Here is a 12,289-nt window from a genome sequence, read left to right as displayed (position 1 = left end):
GCTACAAGTTTTACTTGATGAAATAGAAATTAAGTTTGAGTGTCTGCTGAGGAAACAAATAGTGGGAAATTCACAGTCACGACTAATGTATAGAAATTCATGCATTTCTATAAGATATTGACTGACGCTAAGGAACAATGAAGAAAAAAGTAGTTCAGGAACTCAGGATAAGCACTGTTGGAAAGCACACAGTAGAACATAGTGCATAAATAGTAAAAATGTACTCATTTTTCCGCCCTTTTACTTCATACATTAGTCCAAGAATTAACTTGCTCTTCTTTTGCTATGATTTACAAGCATGTGAGTACATAGAAATATGAGCCAAAGGAAATATACTGTCAAACTCATAAAGTTACCTTTGTTAAAAAACCAAAAATTAAAAAAAAACCTTTGTAGAACATAGTGCATAAATAGTAAAAATGTGCTCATTTTTCTGCCCTTTTACTTCATACATTAGCCCAAGAATTAACTTGCTCTTCTTTTGCTATGATTTACAAGCATGTGAATACATAGAAATATGAGCCAAAGGAAATATACTGTCAAACTCATAAAGTTACCTTTGTTAAAAAACCAAAAATTAAAAAAAAAACCTTTGTCTTCACAAAGCAAGGAACTAGGTTAAAGTTATTTTAAGAGTACCTGTTAAAAATCAATGTTATAAATATATATCCAGGTAATTTATATATTTTCATTAGCATTTTAAAATAAATTTCTCATCTAGAAATCTCTGAGCTCCGTTTCAAAATATTTTCTTTCTCCTACCAGCAGTTATTAATGTAGTTAAATATGATGGTGTTCTAATAGGTAATTCACCTCTAGTGAAGAGCAAATTTTAGTTTTTAAAATATAAAAGAGCTTCATATATTACTCAAGCCCTATAACTTACCAAGTTCTGAATTACCAATTGTTCTTGATACCCTCTCTTAACTTTTAAGGTTACTGCACACCAAAATTAACTCTAGATGTGAAATGTTAAGATTTCTACTTCCCAGGCCGTCAAATCCAACGCAGTTAAGTGTGCCCAGATGGTGGGTCCTTTGGACTCCAGGAAGTGAAGCTAAAGAAACTGCCTAGATGGCTTTAGAAATATTCTGATTCATTTTCTTATTAAAAAAAAAAAAGTTGTCCCCAAAGATTTTGCTAAACATGTTTTCTAATATATTATAATTTGTGTATTTCTGAAGAAATGTAGTGTTACTAAACAAATTATTTCAAGTACCAATTAATTATAATGTCACCAACAGTTAGTTTCACTTTTTTTTTAATATGCCTGGAAAGAAGATGAGAAATTTTAAGCAAAAAGTATTATTTCTTTTAGAAGTCCTAATTTAAATGGACTAAAGAAAAAATGTGCAAGAGCTTCCACTATTCATAAGTTATGCATAATAATTAACAGTTGCTATGTATAAATAAATAAAGGTTCTATCCCTAAACCAAGTGAGCCAAATTTTGCCAATGGTTGGGGCTGGTGCAGTTCAATTCAACAAATGCTTATAGACATCCCTCTGTGTGCCAAGCACTTACAAGACCAACAGTACACTGATGAATAAGCTCCTATTCACGGATTTCACAGTCTACCAAGGAAAACAGCTATAACACAAGTTTAACTTTCACAATCAGGGTATACAGAAAACTGTGAAAGAAAATCTGATCTTGTTAGAGGCTTGGGGACAGAAGTAAGCCTACAAACTCCCTTGCCCACTGTCCCAAGAGGGAGAATATTCCTTTCCAATTTGTTTCACCAAAGTCAGGAACATGGCCAGAGTGTGGCCCATGTAAAGGTCAACAGATAGGTTTCTTCTCTCTCACTCTGTTTTCTAGGGGTGTAGACCAATGTGCACTTGGTTCATAGCACATTATCACCACTGGTCCATACAGTGTCCCCTCATCTTATTTGTTACCTTTCTCAAGAGAATAAAATAGGGTGTGTAACCTTTGGGATATGTTTCCAGTTGAACCAACAGACCCAAGCACTTCCATTAATGGTGTCAGAACGTTACTCATCAGTTAAAAGTAGAGCTGGCCTGTGACTGTTCTGGTCAACTGAAGGTATCTGCCTCTGTTTATCTACAAATAGCAAGTTTCCCTGTTTCTGTTAAAATAGAATTCCAAATGTATGCAACACGTAAAACAATGCCACTGCATGAACATGTACATAACTGTACTCTTCTTTTTTTTAAATTCTCAGCCTGGAAATTACATTTCAACTACTAGAATATTCAATGAATCCTAAGACTTTCATGAAGACCATGAGAAGAAAATAATGTACTGGAACAAAAGTGATGCAGCCAGCCATTTCTCATTCCATGTCCCAAGACCCAGTTCTCATTATTATAGATACCTTCTTGGTGCTAGCTTGGATTTTACTGCAGGATCCATCATCAAAGGTTATTAATTATTCCTTAACACCTGGTACACAAATACCTCTTTCTGAGACTGCTTTGACAAAAATAAACTAAAAAGTGTGAAATAAATAAAGATTTGACTGATCATCCTAGGTCTACCCAACGGCTAGCTGAATGACTTTCAAAATTTCTTTAAATTCTTAAGGACTCAATTTCTTTCCTCTGTGAAATGCAGATAATAACTGTTTTGGACATTTTAACTTAACCACAACAAAAACTGCCAGAAGATAAGTAATCATTTACCCCATTGTATCACATGGATTCCCTGACAATTAAAACAAGTATGAATGAGATACTAAGAAATAAAAAAGAAAACAGAGTAAAGATGAAACAAAAAATAGAGAAAGAAGGAAACCCAAGAAAAAAAAATGGCACATAAGCACTAAATGGCAGCATTTTATCATTATCTTATTTACAGTCTACACTAACTGTGTGCTCTTCCATACGCAAGATGCATCTAAAAACCAACTTGTTTGATAAATAGGGGGAGGACAAGGTACCTCTAAGATAAGTGTGCTTAAATCCAGAGCAGCCATACCTTTTATCAAATCTCTTCCAACCTGAAAATCTAACGATTTATGAAATCACTTCAATTTGTCAAAGTCCAAGCAAAAGAAATTCAAAGTTTAAAAAAGATATGTGACTTTGACTCAGGTCAGTCAAGTCTCACCAGGACAGATAAAAGTAGATTTTTAGCAATAGAGTTAACAATGCATTGCCTTGGGTTTTGCCACAATAGCAACCATCAAAATATTGGGAAGGAATCAGATGGTAAATTTAAAAAAGACTGTTTTCAATCCTTATATTTGGCATCACATAGATGTGGTGTATTTCAATTCATTTTTTTAAAGGCATATAAGTTCATACCTGATCTTTAAAAAGATGTTCTTTCCTCCATGTTGTTCACTTTGACAATTTCTCCTTTTTCTTATTTGGCCAAAATATGATGTTTTCTTTAAACAAAAGATAGATACAAAATGTTTCCTTGGCAGTTTTTATACAAATCTCTTGCTTTTCCAACATGATTTGACAATTCACAATCCAAAGCACCCTAGAAAATATTTTGTTTACTAGTCTTACTATTCATCCTTGTTTCTCCAATATAGTTTCAATTTGACTATACCTTTCAGGGTATAGGGAACCACTCAGCTTGAATCTTTCAGGTTCAAGATTCCATAAATTTTAAATGAGGCAAGTAAAAGGAGGTGGAGAAACTCATAACTCCATGTCTCATGGCCTTAACAATAAAAGCACATACCTGGTATGTGCTTAAAAATGTACTATGTGCCACAAAGCTCCCCAACTCAAAAATCTCCCTCCTGACCACAGCCTACTCCCAAAATAAAGCCAACTACTCCTCATCTCTTACTTCTACTTCCTTCCAATTCACAAATGCACTGTCAATTTCCTCTGTATTTCAGAGACCAGTTTATCAGCACAGCAGTCTTTAACAAAATTCTTGTGAGTGAAGATAAGGTAATTTTAAAAAATCATGCTAAGAACTCTGTAATAGTCAAGAGTTGTAACTTTTCAACTAGGAAGAGCTATGGTTCTGAATTTGCTACGACCGCTCCTTGAAGTGGACAAACATAATTAGCCTTGGGAACACTCAGATTAAGACCACGGGAAGCTATTTTAATGAATTATATCAAGAAATATAGTTGCTTTCACTGCCTCAAATAACACTGCAGTAATTCTGTGGTACACTTCACAAGAGCTAGCATTGGAGGGGGAAGAGCCTTTGTGGCAGCCCTTGGTGACTACATTTCTCTCCAGTGCATTGCAGGCAGCAGCACATCAGTGTTTCTAGAACTAGCATAAACTGCTGCAGACTCATCAACTGGCAACAGTGTGCCTTCCCAGTGAGCCTGGTCTTGGAGAATCCAGGCTATGAGGCTTGGAAATGCTGCATGAGTTTTGTGGCTACCAGGTTGAGAGCAAGGTTTTTTAACAGCTTCCTGAAAATCAGATGGCAACTGGTTTTCTCTTCGAACAATGGCATATTCTTAAAGAAAATGAAATTAACAATGAAATTAGCCACGTGACCGCAGGCAAGTTAACTGCTCTTGGATTTCTCAGACTAGGTTTCTTTATCGCTAAACTAGGAAAATGATACCTATATGTCACAGGGGAATTGAAAGGATTAAAAGACAAAAGCAAGACAAAATGTATGTAAAGCTTCAAAGCACAACGTCTGGCACAAAACGGCCGGCCGCCCCAAAACATTCAATGCTCTTCCTTTCCCTGCTCCCCCTCCCAACAAAACAGGAAAAGGCAACAGGCAAGTAACTAAACAACTTCTTAGTATTTCAAGTTTCTACCCAATCATCTCTTCTTCGTTTAAAACCACAGGCTTGAAATCTTTACTGTTGACTATCAACAACAGCATATACTGCTGTATAATCAGAATTTTAGAATTCAGAAATCAAAGCTAACCCCCTTATTCAACAGATGCTGCTGGGGGAGATAAAAGGGCTTTCCTTTTATCTGTATCATCTTGATTTAGCAGAACCTAAATTCAAAAAATAAATGTGGAATAACAAAACAGGAATACTATTTTTAATAAGTTTTTCAAATATCAAACCTGAGCCTACATGACCCACTGTGCAAACAGCCCCTTTAGGAGAAAAACTGCAACTGTGATTAATTCCTTTTGAGGATATTTCTTATTTCCCATTTGAAGAGTTTCACATATTTACAAACACATTTTCTTGATGTCCTCCATGGTCTTGTACACTCTCTCCTTCCCTTAATTTGTTTCTTTTCCAGTGTATAAATCTATTGCTCTATTACAGATTACTATAATATAAACTCATAAATTCAGGAATTAAAAATCTTAAAAAGCATGCTTTTCAGAAACCACTACAATCTGGTAAACATTTCCTACCTCTCAACTTCTAGATAGATTCCTCAAGAAAGAAGTCCCTTTTGAACTTCTAATTCTCAAATTTTGATTGTGTCCTGTTATCAAACACACCATCAGACTACTACTCTTACTTCAACATTGTACACAAACAATTTCTCATCTTACTAATGAAATACTTTTTTTAATGCAGTGACATATTTAACATGCGCACGTTATAGAGTGTATAGGCAAACTCAACTATTAAAAACATGTAACTATAAGGAAAGCCATCTTAGTCACTATAGGTGAGTTCAGCTAAGCTTTTCTCTTAAGGATCTAAAGCTTATCACGAGACTTTTACCTCGCACCCTCATATAGCTACATAAGAAAGTAAAAGTAAAATGAAGCAGACTCCTAACAGCAGACGCTCCAAACTCCTTAGTTTCTCTGTTTCGCTCAATCCTATAGCAAATCACAGGCTTGAAAACAAGAAGTAGCTCTGACTATCACTTAACAAGTGACTAAGAAATTACTTTCTTAATTAGAAGTCCAAGGGTGAGAGGCTCCTTTCCATCAAAGCTCTGAATAAACACCAACATCAGGTCAACCAGAGTTGTCTTGGTCCCAGGAGTAGTTTAAGCTGATGACTCAAAATTCCCAGCAGGATTCTAGTTTAATATTTATTGAAACTCTGAGCTTAGTCACACAGTGCCTTGGAATTTAAGGCACATAGGGTCTCATCTTTCCATCCTTAAAGATATTTTTGCTAAGTGACACAAAGTTAAAGAAGCAAGATAGGTTTTAATTTAGAGCTTTTATTCCCTGAGGTGTAAGAAGTTGAAAATTTTCTGGGGAGAGCAAACCATGCTAACTTTGAATTTCAACATAACTATTAACCCTGTCAGAGAATTCTATGATCAAGTTTAACAAAACTCTTTTTGTGTTTTACTACTCCAGACCTATGCTTTAAAAGTGGAAGGAGGGAAGGGAAGGAGCAAAGGAGAGGGGAGAATGGATGAACGGCTGTATGTCACAATCACCTTTCCAGCCCAAGTTGCAACATATGCTGGAGTTCTTGAAATTATTTCAACCAAAAATAGAATCATATGACCCATAATTTGTTTAGCAGGTAATTATTCACCCCATTATCTTCAAGAACAGTGTATCTTAAAACTGTGTATAGATTTTTTAAAAATCTTAATACTAAGAGGATCCTTTTTTCATAACCCCTGAGTTTTTTTCCTCTATTTTTGATTTGCCAGCCTTGTAAATTCTTTAAATCTGCTTCGCATTATATTACTTTTAGAGTTATAGGCTAAATGTTTATCCCTAGCATGATTCAAGGTGTTAATTTTAACAAAATCCTAACATAATGATAAAATATATCAAATTTATTTTTAAATCTCTCCTATTCTTCTAAGAACTTTAGGAAAACTTTTTATGTTTCAGGTGCATTTTGATAAGCTAAAATACCACAAATTTTGTAATGCTTCATTTGTAATATTTACAAAATAGTGTAGAGATCAATTTGAATTTCAAGGCTCATGATATAGAGTACGTGCCGTTAACAGTGACGAAAGTTAGTATAAATCCCTACTCATCTCAGTCTCTGTATTGCAACAAATTAAAACTGCATTTCATAACTCATAGTAAAACAAGGAAAGTTCTGTTCTAAATAAACTCCAATCTTCAGAATCCCACACATTCAGTATCCATCAACTTGAACACTAAATTTCAAGAAAAAAACAGCAGATGGGCATTCATATACTACTTTGCAATGAAACCCTAACAAGACTTCAGGAGTTTCTGCGGTCTCAGTTTTCCTCCTATCATGAATCATAGGTGATGTGCTTGAATAAAGCATTCTTTCTGCAGTTACTTACATTGCTTATCTTTATCAGAGGTCCTATAAAAGAATTATCCAGTTTATCACTCAAACTTTAGCATTCAGAACAGTTTTCTCTGTTGATGAAGCCCGTTGAAAAATTCCAGATCTTAAAAGATTAAGGAAAAAGTGATCTAATATTAATTCATTTTCCTCTAAAGTGAAACTCCTGATTCCACGGTGGTACCCAATTTTGATCCTCTACTTTAGATACATCTCAGAGACATTCAAAACAAAGTGTGAACATGCACAAATGGAGAACTTGTCATTTCTCTCCCTCAAATAACCACTGTTTATATAATATTGCTGCCCTCATAAAAGAGAATAGAGAATCCATTACCATCAGCAATTCATGTCCCTGCTTCAGGATCNAAATTAGATCTCTCTCCTCCATTTACTTTTTGTTCATTCCAACCTCTCGACATAATCTTCAGTTCCATTCCAATGGCCTGTTTCACCATCTGACACTCCTAGCTTTTGCCTTCTAAAGTCTTAGTGACCATACTGGTGTTACATTTCTCTAATTGTTGTGTTACCTAAATACCACAGGATGAGCCTGCTCATTCCCCGTGCCCCAAAAGTCCCTGAAAAAAACTACAACTTAAGAAAATGCAGCTTGAACTATTTAGTTCACAGATTCAAACTCATACATCCTGCAAGTCCCCAAGCTTATCTGGTTGAAAATTTTCTTTGACTTTTCAATAGTAATCAAGATTATTTTAATGAAAATATGTCTCCAGTTGGAAGACACAGGTATACAGGAGTTTGCTAGAACAGCAAATGCTTTTTTCCCACTCTTCATCCATGTAAGAGTAAATCATTATTAAACACACAAAACAAAGCCTACTCTGATTGTGTATCAATCACTTGAAGGGGCAGAAGGAAAAAAGTACAAGAATGAAGAAACCTCACCCCAACCACAGCCAAGAAGGAAAGCTGCAACGAGTGCACTTTTCATGGAAGAAAATATCCAAAGATGTAGACGCTGTTTATTTTAGAAAAGGGGAAGAAAGGAAGGGAGGGAGGGAAAGAAAGGGTGGGGGAGAGACTAGAACTCCTCTTACTAACCTACATTAAAAACTAACTGTATCAAGCAATCTCAAATGTGAAAAGCAAAACTGCCCCCATCACAATTTAAAGTCAATAACGTTTTCCTGGACAAAAATTAGGTATTTTAAACTTTTTCTGAGCAAAACTATTTTTTAACCTGATACCCCAAACTATTATTGCTTTTCCCAAACAACACTTAGAACGTGAGCTTTTAAGTTTCTTACATTCTTTAATGTTTTAAAATTAAAAGCCAAATTCCTTTAACCTCACATATCCTAAGCCACTCTGATTTAAAATTACTTCTATAGCGTTGTCTTCTAGCGCTGGTCTGCAATAGAATCTGTGCAATTAACAATAATCTTCTTCCCTCTGATCTTTCTAGAGTCAAGGATGGCATATCTCCTTATCTTATTTGTTCCATTAGATTGGCATATTTTGCCTCACCTGTCACCTTCTATCAAACTCTGCTTTCAGATATCAGTTAATTCATTTTTAGTTGTCCTCAATGTTCTAAAATAGTGATGTTTGACAGAATTAATACAGTGCTCTAGTTCTTTCTGTTCAACTGGTATTTAATTAAAGATCTTGGAGGCCATCTTTCTCTCAGGCTACACCATTTAAAGGAGGAACATTACTTCCTCCATGGACAATGTGATAAGCCACATGGCAACAAAGCGGCCTCCCTAAGGTGTCTCATTTAATAGACTGCTTTACCACATACAGACTACCAGCAAAACAGATTACCACTTTAATTCACACTGATTTTACTTTTCACGTCTCTGAACCACAACTCTGCCATAGGCTGCGTTCTCTTAACTTCTGAATTTCCAGAATTTCTGTAGTTGTAATGCTTTCCTATATTTTTGCTTGTGTTTCATTCGGACTTTAAGAAGTTCTAATGGCATCTGATTTGGAAGATTTCTTGAATCTGATAACATCGCAGAAGTTGTTAAGGAATCAGAACTGCCTTGGCGCACAAGCCGAGAACTCCGTTTTAAAATCTTTTGAATTAATATCTTGGAGAATAGCCCACTCAACTTGATATGTCATAATTTTCAATTCTAAAGGTGGCACGAATAATTTAAACTGGCATTTGCTATTTATTACTTAAATTATTGTTCTCTTGGATGGCCTTTTGAAAGCCAGCACTTCTTAATCATTTTCGACTATATCAAAACTGTAACGGACACGTCAATTTAAGCAAACTTCATGAGCAATAAACTAACAAACAGACTCTAGGTGGTGGTATAGGTTATTTTTTATCATGATGTTTTGCATTTATAACTGCAAGAGTCAGAAAAGCCTTTGGTCTCTTCACACATTACTGCAAAGTTAACAATATTTTAGGGTGTTAAAATTCACAAAATCCAAGTTCTGCAGAGTTTGGAAACGCATGTAAAACAGGCATTAAATCTGATTTTCAACTAACTCATACGAATAAAATCAACAACAAACAGTCATTTTTTTTTCTTATGTTTTGATGTATATTTTACTCACACTTCTAGGGCACTGTTAAGGGTAAGTTTGGAAAGAGGTCTTTTCCACCAGAGAATGAAACAGATTAGAGTAACCAGTCCTATAACCTGCAGGGCAGTATCTGCTCCACTAATTGATTCTCCTTCTTTGTCTCTAGTAACTATACCCAGGCAAAGAAAAGTTACTACAGGTGATGAAGCTACTGCTCCCTTAACCAGATAAACCCTATCGACGATACCGAACTGCTGGGCAAAACCAGAGCAACTCACTTACTTGGAAGTTAAAAAAACATTTCAATATACTCCAGGCGGCAACCGATACTTAGGGGCCAGGCAGATGAAGCACCATTTGTTTAAAAAGTCTATTATTTCACTATCTCTTCAACAAAGGTGGAAAACTGATGATTAAACATTGAATAATGCAACCCACTTACTAAACCTATGATTCACTAATAAGCAGGTTCAATGCAATTCATAACTTGAAAGAATGAATTACCGAAGCCCCTTGCTTCACAAATTCCCCCAAGAAATAGAAAGAGCATTCATCATATATAACCCGACAACCATTTTTACTGTGGACACCTACAGATGGCTTCTCTGCCTCTAAGGACACAATTTCCTTCACAATCCCACATGTAATCATTTACAATACCAGAGACAAACTCTAACTCAGTTCCACCAACTGAGTTTTTAAAAAACCTTGTACCTAAAAACGTCTTTTTTTTCCCCGAAGTAAAATGTGCCATTAAAGAATATTTTTAAAACGCAAAAGTGCTTATCATTCCGTTTTTCTTTTACTACCTTCAGAACCGAATTACTGACGTGATAAAAGGTAGCAACTCCTGGAATGCCTCAGAGATCAACATGTGTCACAGACTCCAGCCTGTCCGCCTGTAAGACACAGTTGATTCCTTTGTTCCTTCAGACTGAACACCAACTCGATCAAAACTGGGAAACTACTTTGCAAGGGCTGGGAGGGTGTGCAGAAGACGTCCACGGGAACCTTCGTAAAACAATACTCAATAGTAGTAACGTGGACACAGAAGAAGGGAGAAAAGGCAGCCTCCCCGGACTTCCACGGGGCTCAGCCCAAATGGGAGCCGGCCCCCGGCTCCGGGTAAAACGACGGCTGAGGCCTCGGGGCTGTGAGCCTCGCCCTCAGGAGGGGACGGCGAGTGCGGGCAGAGCGGGCCTGGGGTCGGCTGGGGGCCGGGCGAGCGGTCCCGGTTCCCATTCACTTTCCCAGCCGGGTATCCCGCGAGCGCCGAGCAGGGACGCACCCGGGCGAAAGGCGCCGCCCGGATCCGGCAGGACCGAGAGCGCCGCGGAGAGCCGTGCCCGGGGCTCGGGGCCGAGAGGGCAGGCGAACCGGGCGCAACCCCGATCCGGGCCCGCGAGCTCCCGCGCGGGGCCACGCAGCGGCTGCCCCCTCGCCCGGCACTGGCACGGACGGGCGGGCAGCCCCGGGGCCACTCCACAACTTGCCGGCCCTGCCGCCTGGCCCCCCGCGAGACCCCGGGGAGCGGAGGCAGGATTTCCCCGGAAACGCACCCTCCCCGCCGCCCCGACGCCCCCGCGGCCCTGCCCGCCCAGCCAGCGCCTCCGCGGGCCGCACTCCCGGCCGTTTCCGGCGGCGCCAGAGCCTGCTCCTCGGAGCGCCCCGGCCGCGGCCGCCACTCACCCGAGGCCGCCGCGGCTCCCAGCCTCCGGCTCCGTCAGGCTCGGTCTGCGAAGGCGCCCGCCGCCCCGTCCTGGCCCGGCGCCCCGGCGAGCTCTTCCTCCGACCAGCGGCGCTCCCGGCGCAGCGGCGGACGCGAGGCCACGGGCGGACGGGCGCGCGCGGGTGGCGGGCGGGCGTGGGGCCGGGTCGTCCCTGCGCCTCGCCGCGCCTCCTCCACCTCCTCCGCCGCCGCCTCCCGAGTTCGGGGCTCTGCTGCAATGTCTGCGAGGCTGACTTTGAGCGCCTCGCTCGCCGCCCGCCCGCAGCCGCGCTCCTCCCTCCGCCGCCGAGTCCGCCGCGGCCCAGTCCCTCCCCTCGCCGCCCCACGCCATTCAGCTCTTCAGCCAAGTTTCTTAACCCTTTTCTCCCCCTCCCTCCCATTGTCACTCGGTCGGGAGGAAGCCGCGCGGATCCGGGCCGCTCGCGGAGTCGGGGAGCCCTCTCTGGTGCGTGGGTTTCCTCCTCGCCTGCTCTCGGGGTGGCCCAGACGGGGCTGCGGGGCCCCGAGGCGGCGAGAGGACCGCGTCCCCCGGAGAGGGGCTGCCCGGCGCGCCGGGGCCGTCCCCCGGGCTCCCAGCTCTGTCCAGCCGCCCCCGACCGCCGCAGGCGCCTGGACAGCTCCTCCCGGGCACCCGGGGAATCGCTCTCGGGACCCAGGCCGATCGCTCCCGCTTGGGCACAGCCCGGGAGCCGGGACGCCCCAGGGTCCCTGCCTGGGTGCTGGCGCCTTAAGCGTCTACCTCCTCCCCTTCACCCCACGACACGCGCTCCCTGGGCTCCCTCTCACCCACCCACCCCCGATTTCCACCTCCCTGTCGTCTGTGTGTCCTGCTTTAATCTTGGGGGGCACGGGCGCGAACTCTGGGTTACTTTGACCCCACGCCCAGCACGTAGTAGGCACCCAGCAGC

The 12,289-nt window shown here is 40.8% G+C and overlaps 1 protein-coding gene across 3 annotated transcripts in view; it reads right to left on the bottom strand.

Moving 5' to 3' along the window:
* The window catches only part of NRIP1 (nuclear receptor interacting protein 1), a 104,424-nt gene that overhangs the window by 91,974 nt on the left and 161 nt on the right, over positions 1 to 12,289 (bottom strand). The window contains exon 1 of one of the 3 annotated variants that reach the window (XM_017539798.2): positions 11,342 to 11,463. The exons of 1 other annotated variant lie outside the window; for it this stretch is intronic. The gene's annotated coding sequence lies outside the window, so the exon portion shown is untranslated. Of the gene's footprint in view, positions 1 to 11,341; positions 11,464 to 12,289 lie in introns of those variants that run through there. One more of the 3 variants, XM_037742527.1, reaches the window with a different exon arrangement.

Source organism: Cebus imitator, unplaced genomic scaffold (genome assembly GCF_001604975.1).
Source record: "Cebus imitator isolate Cc_AM_T3 unplaced genomic scaffold, Cebus_imitator-1.0 Scaffold7, whole genome shotgun sequence".
NCBI lineage: Eukaryota > Metazoa > Chordata > Mammalia > Primates > Cebidae > Cebus > Cebus imitator.
The sequence above is the reverse complement of the archived record's forward strand: the minus strand, read 5'-3'. Positions and strand labels throughout refer to the sequence as shown.